We start from the raw sequence: 13,537 nt of genomic DNA, 5'->3' as shown, positions 1-13,537 counted from the left end.
AACGAGCTGCCAGAGGAAGTGGTAGAGGCGGGTACAATTACAACGTTTAAAATACATTTAGACAAGTACATGGATAGGAGGGGTTCAGAGGGATATTGGCCAAACGCAGGCAAATGGGAGTAACTCAGGTAGGCACCTTAGTCGACATGGAGAAGTTGGGCCGAAGGGCCTGTTTCCGTGCTGAGATGTACAGCACAGAACCAGGCCCTTCGGCCCACTGTGTCTATGCCGACCACCGTGCCTACCTATAGCAATCCCACCTGCCTGCATTAATTCCACATCCCTCTCTGCCCTGCTCATTCAAGTACCTGTCCAGATGCCTCGTAAATGTTGTTCCTGTTCCTGCCTCCACCTGCTCCTCTGGCAGCTCATTCCAGACACCAACTACACTCTGTGTGAAAAATTTACCCCTCAGATCCCCTTTAAACCTCCTCCCTCCCACCTTAAACTTCTGCCCTCTAGTTTTTGACACACCTACCATGGGAAACAGACTCTGGCTATCTACCTGGCAGTCATTTGGATCTACATTAGTCTTTCGACTATAACCCAGTTACTTTTTAGTCACTACCCAACAAACCTCAGAGAAGGAAATACATCGAGAGCACTGCATCAACTCTAACCATTACAGCGGTGCAATGGAGCAGATAACATACAGCTTCTCTGCATTACAAGGGGTGCCAGCAGTTTCTGATGTACAAGCGATATCTTTTCAATGCTGCACTGAAGAAGTGTGAAAGTGATGTGGTGTATTTGGCGTTGTATGACTGCATTGATCTAACACCAGGCTGTTCCAGCAAGTAGAATGAGCAACGTTCTTTATCCCCACACCGCCGAGATCCAACCAATAGTGTAGACCTTGCACCTTATTGTCTGCTTGCACTGCACTTTCTCTGTATCTGTGACACTTTACTCTGCATTCTGTATTGTTTTACCCTGTACTACCTCAATGCACTGTGTGATGAAATGATCTGTATGCAAGACAAGTTTTTCACTGTACCTCGGTATAATTGACAATAATAAAACAATTCAATTCAATTCCAAGAGATAAGCTTCTTCAACCTGTTACAGAGAACACATCTCCTCATCTATGCTGCTGGTTTTTAAGTACGTCACTAAAGACAAGCCAGGTGCACATCCCCGGCTCTATGTCCTGGAACTCCCTCCCGAGCAGCAATGTGGGGACACTTTCCGTGTGGCTTTCCCCCAAAGACTCCGGTTTCCTCCCACATCGTAAAGATATGCCCATGGGCTAATTGGCTGCTGCAAATGACTACAAAGTGTGGGTGAATGGCAAAAAGGAGCATGTGTGAGAGAGAGAATAAGTTGCAGGGCTCGAGGGAAACATGGAGAGGGGGAATGGGAATGCTGGGAGCTGGCAAGGGGCCAATGAGCCAAATGAATTTCCTTCTGTGTTGTTGCAAGATAGAAAGGCAGCTTCTCGAATTTCCCATCACACCCAGTAAGTATTACTGCACTGTGATCTCTGGAGGGCCATAGGGTTGTACAGCACAGAAACAGGCCCTTTGGCCCACCGTGTCCATGCCGACTTGTTTGCCCATTCACTCTAATCCCAGTTGCCTGCATTAGGGCTGTATCCTTCTATGCCTTGCCGATCTAAGTGTCTATCTAAATGCCTCTGATAGGGAGTATGTTGTATCTGATCCTACCAGGTCCTCTGGCAGTGTATTTCAGATATCAACCACTCCCTGTGTAAAACAAACGCCCTTTAAAACTCCTTCCCCTCACCTCAAGCCTACACCCTCCTGTTTTCCATAAAGCCCTACCACCATCACCCTCCTTCCTTACTACACTCGCAAAAACTACCTCGATTTTCACCTGTCCTTATATCTCAGAGTCACTGAGAGATACGGCAACGAAACAGGCCCTTCAGCCCACTGAATCCCTGCAGACCGTGAACCACCCATTTTCTCTAATCCCATTTCATTCTCCCCACATTTGCATCAACTCCCCCCAGATTCTACCCCTCACCTACAGACGAGGGGCAACTTAGCGGCCAATTAACACACCAACCCGCACGTCTTTGGGATGAGATTGTAAGACCGTAAGATATAGGAGCAGTATTAGACCAATCGGCCCATCGAACCTGCTCTGTGATTCAATCGTGACTGTTTTATTTCAACCCCATTCTCCTGCCTTCTCCTTGTAACCCCTTTACCAATCAAGAACATCAATTTCTGCCTTAAATACACCCAACAACTTGGCCTCCAACACCCTCTTTGGCAATAATTCCACAGATTCACCACCCTCATCTCAGTTCTAAAGGGACGTCCCTTTATTCTGAGGCTGTGCCCTTGGATCCCAGACTCTCCCACTGACGGGAACATCCTCTCCACGTCCACTCTATCCAGGGAGGACTCTGGAGCACCCGGGGGAAACCCACCCGGTCACAGGGAGAATATGCAAACACCACACAGACAGGACCAGAGGTCAGGATTGAACCTGGTTCTCAGAAGCTGTGAGGCAGCATTTCCATGAGCTGTCCTAACCTCTCCCTGCATGGGTCAATGTTTCAATGCTGCTGTAGTTGGGACAATTTTCTAGTTAAAGGCATTTTATAAATATGAGCTAGCTTCGCAGAAAAAAAGCAGCAGGTAGTGTATTGAATTCTCTGACAGGACAAAGGAAATGCCATTGACTATTGTTGACTGCAAACTCTGGTTTCCTTGTTTTATGTTTTAGTCACACTTCAGTCAAGTAGCACGGAATGCAGTGAATGCCAGATCTGGTTGCATGCAACATTTCACTCCGCCCCTGCGTTCACCAGAACAGACTCACGAGAATGTCTCCGGGACTGGAGGGGTTGAATTACAAGGAGGGACTGCCTAAACTGGGGCTGTTTCCCCTGGAGTGAAGGAGGCTGAGGGGTGACCTTATGGAGGTTTATTAACTCATGAGGTGTATAGATAAGGTGGATGGTCACAGCCTTTCTCCCAGGGCAGGGGAGTCTAAAACTAGAGGGCACAGCTTTAAGGTGAGGGGGGGAAAGATTTAAAGGGGACCTGGGGGGCAAGTTTCTCACACAGAGGGAGGTGGGTGTGTGGAATGAGCTGCCGAGGAAGTGGTAAAGGCGGGTATAATTACTGTGTTTAAAAGACAGTTGGACAGGTACATGGATAGGAGAGGTTTAGTGGGATATGAACCAAACGCGGGCTAATGGGACCAGCTCAGGTAGGCATTTGGTCAGTATGGATGTTTCTGTTCTGTATAACTCTGTGACCACTGAACCCAGAGGTGTTTTGTAATATGCTGAACCGAGGGAAGTGTGTACTTCACATCTGGCCCCTCTGCTTTATGTCACCCACATCTGGCACAGTCCTATTCATTGGTCATCTGCCTGCATTAAAAGGCTAAGTTTAATTCAGTGTTATATTTTTATTTGTTTCACTGTATATTTATGTTTTAACTAACACTAACACACGTGTTTCTATGAATGTATTGTTTTTAAAGAATCTTTGAAATAATTTTTAAGCTTCTAAAAATTTAGAGTCTGAGAGCACCACAGCACAGAAACAGACCCTTCGGCCCATCTAGTCCATGCTGATCTGATCTTCTGCATAGTCCCATCTAACTGCATCCGGACCCTATCCCTCCAAACCCCTCCCATCCATGTACCCATCCAAGCTTCTCTTAAATGTTACAATTGAACCTGCATCCACCACTTCCGCTGGCAGCTCGTTCCACACTCGCACCACCCTCTGAGTGAAGAAGTTCCCTCTCAGATTCCCCTTACATATCTCACCTTTCACCCTAAACCTAAGACCTCTCGTTCTAGTCTCACCCAACCTGAGGGGAAAAAGCCTGCATGCATTCACCATGTCTATACCCCTCATAATTTTGTATACTGCCATAAGATCTCCCTTCATTCTCCTGAGCTCCAGAGAATAAAGTCCTAACCTATCCCTCTAACTCGGGTCCTCAAGTCCCGGCAACATCCGTGTAAATTTTCTCTGCACTGCACACAATACTCCAAATTCGGCTTCACTGATATCTTGTACAACTTCAACATAACATCTCATCTCCTGTACTCAATGCCCTGATTTATGAAGACCAAAGTGCCAAAAGCTCTCTTTATGACCCTTTCTACCTGTGATGCCACTTTCAGGGACTTCGACAGTTCAGGAGCAGGGCAGAGGTGTCAGAGTGGGGTCAGGGACAGGGCGTCAGGATCTGACTCCTAAGGTCTGGTCTCCAGTTACAGTCTGATGAGTGATAGGAGCCACACGGCCACGGAAGGTCGCTGTGGGAGCAAGGTCCGAGTGTGGGCAGTTGGTCAGAGAGGGGACAAAGTGGTCTACAGAGCATCTGCTCAATAAGCTGGCCACAACCCCGTCCGTCCACAACGTTGCAGAAGTGAGGTTGTACAGATGTTCAAAGCAGATGCAGGGAGCAACCCTGAGAGTCACTCCCTCATTGGTCACAGTACACCAATCCCATTTTATTCTCCCCACATTCCCACCAACTCCCCCCACAACCCCCCCCCCCCCAAGATTCCACCCCTCACCTACACATTAGGAGCAATGTACAGCAGTCAATTAACCTACTAACCTGCACATTGTTGGGATGTGGGAGGAAACCGGAACGCCTGGAGGAAACCCACGTGGTCACAGGGAGAACGTGCAAACTCCACACAGACAGCACCAGAGGTCGGGATCGAACCCGGGTCTCTGGAGCTGTGAGGCAGCGGCTCTGCCAGCTGTGCTAGTGAGCTGCCCACTCACAATCACTGTTTATTGTTCACTGAACAGAATCAAGTTTCAGAAGGAGATCACTCTACGCTGCAAGGAATATTTGTGCGACTGAGGGTGAATTTTTGCTGCACTTCTTACTACACTGCCCAGGATGTACTCAGTCAGCACCGGATCCTTTGTCCAATCCTACACAGCAGTAACATCAGCTTGCTTCTGGACATTCCAAATGGTAGCACCTACAACCAACAATGGTCCTGAGCTACACAGGGAGATATTGGGCAGGTGACAAACCACGTGGTCAAATGGGCCCATCTGAGATGAGGAGCAAGAGTCGGAGAGGGTAGTACTGAGGGAGGGTCACACTGTGGGAGGGGGCGGTACTGAGGGAGGGTCACACTGTGGGAGGGGGCGGTACTGAGGGAGGGTCACACTGTGGGAGGGGCAGTACTGAGGGAGGGTCACACTGTGGGAGGGGCAGTACTGAGGGAGGGTCACACGGTGGGAGGGGGCGGTACTGAGGGAGGGTCACACTGTGGGAGGGGCAGTACTGAGGGAGGGTCACACTGTGGGAGGGGGCGGTACTGAGGGAGGGTCACACTGTGGGAGGGGCAGTACTGAGGGAGGGTCACACTGTGGGAGGGGCAGTACTGAGGGAGGGTCACACTGTGGGAGGGGGCGGTACTGAGGGAGGGTCACACTGTGGGTGGGGCAGTACTGAGGGAGGGTCACACTGTGGGAGGGGGCGGTACTGAGGGAGGGTCACACTGTGGGAGGGGGCGGTACTGAGGGAGGGTCACTGTGGGAGGGGCAGTACTGATGGAGGGTCACACTGTGGGGGGCAGTACTGAGGGAGGGTCACTGTGGGAGGGGCAGTACTGAGGGAGGGTCACACTGTGGGAGGGGCGGTACTGAGGGAGGGTCACACTGTGGGAGGGGGGGTACTGAGGGAGGGTCACACGGTGGGAGGGGCGGGTACTGAGGGAGGGTCACACTGTGGGAGGGGGCGGTACTGAGGGAGGGTCACACTGTGGGAGGGGCGGTACTGAGGGAGGGTCACACTGTGGGAGGGGGTGGTACTGAGGGAGGGTCACACTGTGGGAGGGGTGGTACTGAGGGAGGGTCACACTGTGGGGGGGGTGGTACTGAGGGAGGGTCACACTGTGGGAGGGGCGGTACTGAGGGAGGGTCACACTGTGGGAGGGGGCGGTACTGAGGGAGGGTCACACTGTGGGAGGGGGCGGTACTGAGGGAGGGTCACACTGTGGGAGGGGGCGGTACTGAGGGAGGGTCACACTGTGGGAGGGGCAGTACTGAGGGAGGGTCACACTGTGGGAGGGGGCGGTACTGAGGGAGGGTCACACTGTGGGAGGGGCAGTACTGAGGGAGGGTCACACTGTGGGAGGGGGCGGTACTGAGGGAGGGTCACACTGTGGGAGGGGCAGTACTGAGGGAGGGTCACACTGTGGGAGGGGCAGTACTGAGGGAGGGTCACACTGTGGGAGGGGGCGGTACTGAGGGAGGGTCACACTGTGGGAGGGGCAGTACTGAGGGAGGGTCACACTGTGGGAGGGGGCGGTACTGAGGGAGGGTCACACTGTGGGAGGGGGCGGTACTGAGGGAGGGTCACTGTGGGAGGGGCAGTACTGATGGAGGGTCACACTGTGGGGGGCAGTACTGAGGGAGGGTCACTGTGGGAGGGGCAGTACTGAGGGAGGGTCACACTGTGGGAGGGGGGGTACTGAGGGAGGGTCACACTGTGGGAGGGGCGGTACTGAGGGAGGGTCACACTGTGGGAGGGGCGGTACTGAGGGAGGGTCACACTGTGGGAGGGGGCGGTACTGAGGGAGGGTCACACTGTGGGAGGGGCGGTACTGAGGGAGGGTCACACTGTGGGAGGGGGTGGTACTGAGGGAGGGTCACACTGTGGGAGGGGTGGTACTGAGGGAGGGTCACACTGTGGGGGGGGTGGTACTGAGGGAGGGTCACACTGTGGGAGGGGCGGTACTGAGGGAGGGTCACACTGTGGGAGGGGGCGGTACTGAGGGAGGGTCACACTGTGGGAGGGGGCGGTACTGAGGGAGGGTCACACTGTGGGAGGGGGCGGTACTGAGGGAGGGTCACACTGTGGGAGGGGCAGTACTGAGGGAGGGTCACACTGTGGGAGGGGGCGGTACTGAGGGAGGGTCACACTGTGGGAGGGGCAGTACTGAGGGAGGGTCACACTGTGGGAGGGGGCGGTACTGAGGGAGGGTCACACTGTGGGAGGGGCAGTACTGAGGGAGGGTCACACTGTGGGATGGGTGGCACAGAGACAGTGCTGCACTGTCCAGGTGCCATTAGACTGAAGCCCTCCTGACATCTCACATGGACGTTGCAAATGCCGTGACACTTTTTCACACATCGTGACTCTGACTACACTTCAATAGTTCTCCTCGGGCTGTGTTGTGCTGGGACGAACTGTGAAAGGTAACTGGAACGTGTTCTGGACTTTACCAGTTTGTCTGAGGGTTGGGAAGTGAATTGTGTGAAACTCACAACGTACACCGACCAACGTCTAACTCTCCCTGCCTTCTGGCACACAGAATGCTTGAGAGAAATGAGGATATAAAGTGAATGAACAACAAATATTTAACGGAATCCTAAATCCAAAATGTCATCAATGGAACAATTTATGTTATCCAGCCCAACCGGAGCTTCCCTGCACCACCTGCTGAGGGTGGGAGGGAGGAGCAGAAGAAATGTCGCCAAACTTTATATTTTGCTGACATTAAATCACTTAGTGTGGGAAATGTTGTAAACTCGGAGCAGAATGTCATTGAAAGTTGCAGGATGTGTCTGGGAAGAAATGAGGGAAAGGATCATGTGGCATTTTCTTCAAAATGAAACCAAGAGAAATTCCAATTTCTATTTGTGTTTTATGTTGACCTTTGACAGAATCTGTCTCTTGGTTTTATTGCATCAGCTCTGTGGAAATACCAGTTGACTGTGTTGTCCTTTCTTGTTATTTCTCCTCTCGCCTTCGAGAATTGCTTAAAAACACTTTTGTGGTCCACACTCTCCTCCGTCAGAGAGACGTCGAGAGATCAATGTTCCTTCTCTGTTCTTGCCACTGACATCTCTTTAGAACATAGAACAGTACAGCACAGAACAGGCCCTTCGGCCCACAGTGTTGTGCTGACATAGCTACTCCCTCCTACCTACAGAATGCCCATCTCCCTCCATTTTCCTCTCATTCATGTGCCCATCCAAGCCCCTCTTAAAAGCCCCCAATGAATTTGCCTCCACCACCCTATCAGGCAACACATTTCAGGAATCCACCACTCTCTCAGTAAAAAACTTACCCCTCACGTCTGTTCCGAACCTACCCCCTCTCACCTTAAATGCATGCCCTCTGGTATTGGATCGCTCAATAATGGGAAAAAGATATTGCTTGTCCACCCTATCTATGCCCCTCATAATTTTATACACTTCCAACAGATCACCCCTCAGCCTCCGTCGCTCCAGAGAAAAGAGCCCAAGTTTGTCCAGCCTCTCCTGATAGCACATGCCCTCTAATCCAGGCAGTATCCTAGTAAACCTCCTCTGCACCTTCTCTAAAGCCTCGACGTCCTTCCTACAGTGAGGTGACCAGAATTACACGCAATACTCTAAATGTGGCCTAACCAGAGTTCTGGACGCTGACTGGTTGTCGTGGATTGAAGTACTTGCTGCCAATACCTTCACACTGTGATTAAGAGGCGGTCACACCACACTGGGATTTTGCTATTCCCCTGCCACTAAGAGATAGAGTCATAGAAACACCATGGGAAGAGGCCATTCAGCCCAACTTGTACACACCAACCGGTGGCCACCATTCTGCATTAAGCCCATTGCTCATTACTTGGTCTACGGACCTCTAAACCTAAGTGATTCAAGTGCTCATCTAGAGGCTTCTTAAATGCTGTCAGCGACTCAGCTTCATCCACTCTCTCAGGCAATGCGTTCCAGGTACAAAGTTCTGCAGGATATAGAACAGTCGGAAATTTGGGCGGAGAAATGGCAGAGGGGGAAAGCTTAAATGAGATTTACGGGGCAAGTTTTTTTTACACAGAGAGTGGTGGGTGCCTGGAATGTGCTGCCAGAGGAGCTGGTGGAAACAGATAAGATAATGGTATTTAAGAGGCATTTAGACAGACGCATGAACAGGCAGGGAATGGAGGGATACAGACCAAGGGGCAGGCAGATAAGATCGTGGTTGGAACAGACATTGTGGGCATAAGGGCCTGTTCCTGTGCTGTACTGTTCTATGTTCTATGACAGTGTAGCACTCCCTCAGTACTGCACTGGAGAGTTGGCCTGGAGTGTTTGTGCTCACGACCTCTGAGGCCACAGACTTTGGAAAGGGAATGAGCTGGAAATCCCAGGTACTATATCAACAAAAGGATCACTTCGTTCTTGAATGGCTTCTCCTCAAGATCCCTTGATCCCCTCTTCTGCTCGATGATGGGCCACCATTATTGCACCTCCCAACACGACAGCCAATGGTCAAAGTGCGTCATGATGGCCACAGTTCCCCACAGTGCCCTGTTACTGCTGACCATTGTCACTAATTGCAGGGCACTGCACAATCCCTTCACCTCTGATGTAAAACCCTGCAGCAGAATTACATACAACATGGAACTGTACTGTACGGGAACAGGCCTTTCGGCCCACAATGTCTGTGCCGAGCACGATGCCAAATTAAACTAATCCCTTCTGCCTGCACGTGATCCATATCCCTCCAGTCTTTGCATCTTCATGTGCCAGTCTAAAAGCCTCTTGAACACCATGACTGTACTCATCCTCTGGCAGAACATTCCAGGTACCCACCACTCTCTTTTGTAAAAACTTGCCTCCTTAAGCTTTCCCCCTCTTAAAACTATGCCCTCTAGTATTTGACATTTCTACCCCTGGAAAAAGATTCTGGCTGTTTACCTTATCTATGCCTCTCATAACTTTATAAACTTCTATCAGATCTCCCCTCAGCTTCCAACACTCCAGAGAAAACAATCCAAGTTTGTCCAACCTCTACTGATAGCTAATACTCTCTAATCCAGGCAGCATCCTGGTGAACCTCTCCAAAGCCTCCACAGCTTTCCTGTAATGGGGGCGACCAGAAGTGCACACAATACTCCAAGTGTGGCCTAACCAGAGTTTTATACAACTGCATTGTGTAAACTCACAGCACAGCAGGAGACAATGAGGGCTGTTGTGTCCTTTCTGGATGTTATGGAACTGCCGAAACTAATCCCACTTCAGGAAGTGCTCATTCAGGCATTTTTAAAACAAATGTTGGGATGTACCAGGCAATGGGAGCTTTTATTGATCATCCCCAAATGCTCCTGAACTGAAGAGGTGGTTAAAAGTGTCACCTTTTGTGGTTGGTCTGGAGTCACATATAGGCCCAACTGGGTAAGATCGACAGATTTCCGTCCCCAAACACCATGAGTGGACCCAACAGGTTTTACAACAATCCGGCAGCTTCACAGTTACCATACTTTTCCTTAAAATTCCAGATTTATTTAATTACTTCATCTTAAATTCCCCGGCTGCTACTGTGGCATTTGAACTCTTGTCACTGGATCAGTGGTTCAGACTAGTAACTGAACCATGACGCTACTGTGCCCCATAAATGTGGTTAGGGTTTCTGCCTCAGTGAGATCCAAACTCCCACAGACTGGAAAACAAGTTCCTCAACTGCCCTCTAATCCATCTACCAGTTATCATCAAGGACCCCCACCATCCAGGTCATGCCCTCTTCTCGCTGCTACCATCGGGCAGGAGGTACAGAAGCCTGAAGTCCCACACCACCAGGTTCAGGAACAGCTACTTCCCTACAACCATTAGGTTCTTGAACCGACCTGCACAACCCTAACCCTACCTCAGCAACGGAACACTACGGACCACCTCTTGCACTGCCGTGGACTGGTCTCTGATTGCGCCTTTTCTTTGCACTAAGGTCTTGTTTTTGCACAGTGTTTTCTCTCTCTCTCTTCAGTCTTGTATAATTTATGAATAATTTATGTTCTGTGTGTTGTCTGTACCTACCTGCCTGTGATGCTGCTGCAAGCAAGTTTTTCATTGTACCTGTACTTCACCGTACTTGTGCACATGTCAATAAACTCAACTCAGCTTGCTCCCTAGTTATCAACCTCTCTGTTTAGGGAAATAAGTCCCTGTCCAAATCTCTCATTACTTTCTTAGGCTTGTGACGATGATCAATACCAGCATGGCTCTCCTAACCCAGCTGCTGTCTTTAAATACCTTCTATTTCAAGTCAAGTCAAGTCAAGTTTATTGTAATGTGTGCACAGGTGCAATGAAAAACTTACTTGCAGCAGCATCACAGGCACAGAGCATCAGAGACACAACATTCACAAGGAAAACTGAACATAAATTATACAAAATTATACAAGAATGAACTTAATGAAAACAAAGTCCACTGTAGTGCAAAGGGTCATAGTGTTGATATACTGAGAGTACAGCCGAGATCAATGATCCCTGCCATCTTGAATGCTTCTGAGACCTGGACTACCTATCGCAGGCACCTCAAGCCACTGGAGAGATGCTACCAATGCACCTTTGTAAAACCCTCCAAATTCAACAGAAGGGTAAATCAGCATCCTCTTTCCGGATCAATGTCCCCAATATCGAGGCTTAATTACACTTAGTAGGACAGGTTATGCCGCTTACGAGTCCGAAACCAGACTCCCCAAACAGACACTCTGTTCCAATCGGGAAGATATTACCAGGCAGGCAAAGGAAAGGGATCAGGATGTGCTCAAAGCTTCCTTGGAGAAATGCAACGCCCCCACTGACTCCTGGAACCCCTGGCCCATGACCAACCCAGAGTGGGGGAGGAGCATTTGGGAAGGTGTCGAGAACCTCGCGGCTGTGCATCGGGAGTGCACAGGGGAAGCCGTGGAAGGAGAACATCATCTCACAAACTACCCACCCAACTGCCCCATCAGGAACCCCCCTGCCCCATCTGTGGAAGGGTCTATGGTTCCTACATCGGCCTCATCAGCCAACTTTGAACTCACAGAGCTGGACCGATCGGGCAGGACGATGGTGCAGCTGGTAGAGCCGCTGCCTCACAGCTCCAGAGACTAGGGGTCAATCCTGAGCTCCGGTGCTGACTATGTGGAGCTTGCATGTTCTGCCTGAGACTGTGACGGTTTTCCCCAGGTGCTCTGATTTCTTCCCACATCCCAAAAACGTCTGGGTCAGTACGTTATAGAACATAAAAACAGTACAGAACAGGAATAGGCCCTTTGGCACACAATGTTGTACTGAATTAATTAATCTAATGATACCTGATTAAACTAATCCCTTCTGCCAGCACATGTCCATAACCCTCCATTCTCTGCATATTCATCAAGAGACTCTTAAACGCCTCTATCGTATCTGCCTCCACCACCACCCCTGGCAGCACATTCCAGGCATCCACCACTCTCTGTGTAAAAAACTCGCCCCGCACATCTTCTATGAACTTTCCCCCTCTCACCTTAAATGCATGCCCTCTGGTATTAGACATTTCGACCCTGGGAGGAAGATATCAGCTGTCCACTCTTATCTATGCCTCTTTATAATCTCCTATCAGGTCTCCCCTCAGCCTCCGAAGCTCCAGAGAAAACTACCCAGGTCTGTCCAACCTCTCCTCATAGCTCATGCCCTCTAATCCAGGCAGCATCCTGGTGAACCTCTTCTGCACCCTCTCCAAAGCCTCCACATCCTTCCTATAATGGGTGACCAGAACTGAATGCAATACTCCAGATGTGGCCTAACCAGAGTTTATTAAAGTTGCAATGTAACTTCCTGACTCTTAAATTCAGTGCCTCGACTAATAAAGGTGAGCATGCCGTACGCCTTCCTTACCACCCTAGCAGCTCACGTGGCCACTTTCAGGTTAATTTGCCTCTGTAAATTGCCTCCTAACGTGCAGGTGCCACACCCTTAGCACGTAAATTGCACATGAAAATCACAATGATGCTGGAGGAACTCAGCAGGCCAGGCAGCATCCGTGGAGAAAAGCAGGCGGTCAACGTTTCGGGTCAGGACCCTTCTTCAGGACTGAAGATAGGAAAAGGGGAAGCCCGATATATAGGAGGGAAAAGCAGAGCAGTGATAGGTGGACAAAAGAGGGGAGGTGGGGTGGGCACAGGGTGGTGATAGGTCGATGCAGGTAAGAGACAGTGATAGGCAGGTGTGGGGGAGGAGGGGAGAGCAGATCCACCGGGGGACGGGGCAAAGGTAAGGAGGGAAAAAAGGTGGGGTAGAAAAAAGAGAGAGAGGCTAAGAAAGGGAAGAAGAGGCCTGGTGGGGGGGGGGTGTGTGGGGAAGGGGGGGGGTGGGGATGACCTAAAGTGGGAGAATTCAATGTTCATGCCATTACGCTGCAAGGTTCCAAGACGGACAATGAGGTGCTGTTCCTCCAGTTTGCGCTTGGGATTCTCCTGGCAGTGGAGGAGGCTGAGGACTGACATATCAGTGATAGTGTGGGAGGGGGAGTTGAAGTGACCAGCAGCAGGGAGATGCAGATCGCGGTTACGGACAGAGCGCAGGTGATCTGCGAAACGGTCACCTAGTCTGCGTTTGGTCTCAGCGATGTAGAGGAGGCCACACTTGGAGCACCGAATGCAGGGGAGGTGCAGGTGAATCTGTCTCGCCTGAAAGGGTGGGAGCGGGATGGGTGGGGGGGAGGAGTGAACGAGGGAGTCACAGAGAGAACGGTTCCTTGCGAAAGGGGTGGGGAGGGGAGGATATGCTTGGTGGTGGGGTCCCATTTGAGACGGCGGAAGTGGCGGAGAA

The 13,537-nt window shown here is 50.7% G+C and overlaps 1 protein-coding gene across 13 annotated transcripts in view; it reads right to left on the bottom strand.

Moving 5' to 3' along the window:
• The window catches only part of frmd4a (FERM domain containing 4A), a 562,285-nt gene that overhangs the window by 12,945 nt on the left and 535,803 nt on the right, over positions 1 to 13,537 (bottom strand). The window lies entirely within an intron of this gene.

Source organism: Pristis pectinata, chromosome 19, assembly GCF_009764475.1.
Source record: "Pristis pectinata isolate sPriPec2 chromosome 19, sPriPec2.1.pri, whole genome shotgun sequence".
NCBI classification, from domain to species: Eukaryota; Metazoa; Chordata; class Chondrichthyes; order Rhinopristiformes; family Pristidae; genus Pristis; species Pristis pectinata.
This window is presented reverse-complemented; position numbering and strand designations above follow the sequence as displayed.